The sequence below is a fragment of the Helobdella robusta genome (assembly GCF_000326865.2).
Source record: "Helobdella robusta unplaced genomic scaffold HELROscaffold_81, whole genome shotgun sequence".
Taxonomy (NCBI): Eukaryota; Metazoa; Annelida; class Clitellata; order Rhynchobdellida; family Glossiphoniidae; genus Helobdella; species Helobdella robusta.
In genome coordinates, this window is record NW_008705469.1 from 509,092 (window position 1) to 510,665 (window position 1,574).

Consider the following 1,574-nt stretch of genomic DNA (forward strand, 5'->3'; position numbering starts at 1 on the left):
TTCCTCATTAATTCATTCATTCATTCGTTTGTTTGTCCATTCATTCCTTTGTTTGTATGTTTAACCAATTGTTCATTTCATCAAACTTTCATTCATTCAATGTGCCTCGCTATTTCTTCATTTTTTTCCTAATTCACTTCATTCATTCATTTCATTCATCCATATCTTTTACTCTCTCACTCGGGGCATCATAACCGCGATTGATGGCAGTTGTCGTACGTCCGATATCATTTCATGGTCAGTTTTATGTCCAGCTAATCCTCTGGGATGCTCTTTGAATCGTAAATATACAAGCTACTCTCTCTTTCTCTTTTTTTTTCTCTCTCTCTTTCTTTCTTTTTCTCTCTTTCTTTCTTTTTCTCTCTTTCTCTCTCTCTCTATCTCTCTTTCTGTCTTTTTACTTTTCTTTCACAACATTTTTTATGCATCTTTTGACCTGTCTTTCTTTCACTATTTCGTTAGTTTCATCCATACTTTCTCTTCCTTTCTTCTTCACCTTTTTATTCGTTCTTTTTCACTTTCTCTCTATCCTTATTCCTTTTTTCGTTCTCTCTCTTTATCTCTCTTTGCTTTCTCTTTCTCTCCCTCTCTCTCTCTTCTCTCTCTCTCTCTCTCTCTCTCTCTCTCTCCTCTAAGCGCGTCCATCGATCCGCCAAATTAATACCAATGGCGTAATTTGAAAGATTAGTTAATTAGCAGATAATAACCTAAACGATCGTTAATAATAATAATAATAATAACAATAATAATAGTAATAATAATAATAACAATAATAATAGTAATAATAATAATAACAATAATAATAGTAATAATAATAATGTGAACATATTTTATTTATCCAATCGACACAATGAAACTATAAGATATTAAGATAATAAATTGTAACTAAAATGTTAAATTGAATAAAATAAAATAATCAATAGAATAAAAATAATCAAATGTACGATCCACCCATCCTCATTGCCAATGACAAGGGCATGGGTGTAAGTTAAATTTAAAATAGCATTAGGCAATGTTTATACACAATAAATTTCATATGACGAGATAATAACACTGTTTATTATTAATTTAAAGTTGAACTGTATTGACCATGTAAATTTAAATATCGATAAATTAAAATTATTACATAAACCAATTGGCGACAATTCAAATGTATTAATTATTATAGAACAATCTTTATATTCTTTATTTAGATATGCATTTAAATTTTTATATTTTTGTTGTTTATATTGTTTCGATGAAATTAGATTAGTTTCATGGCATATCGTCAGTTCTAATATTTCAATCTTATTGCCCCTCAAAATGGCAATGTCTGGTCGTAACGTGTTGAATAGGAGTGATGCCTATTGAATTGGTCGAATGCCTTCCCTTTCCAAATCTGCAAACAAACAGCAATCGTTTGGAGCCTGTAACTTCAACTCGTCCATCATCAACGCCAGTACTTTATTATGTCTATCTGTGTATCTCTTCAGAGCTGATGTTGAACCACAGTTAGACACTACATGCTTGTTTGTTTGTCGAACGTTACACAGTGGGCACAAGGGAGTTGTGGTTTTGCCCCATTTGACCAGATT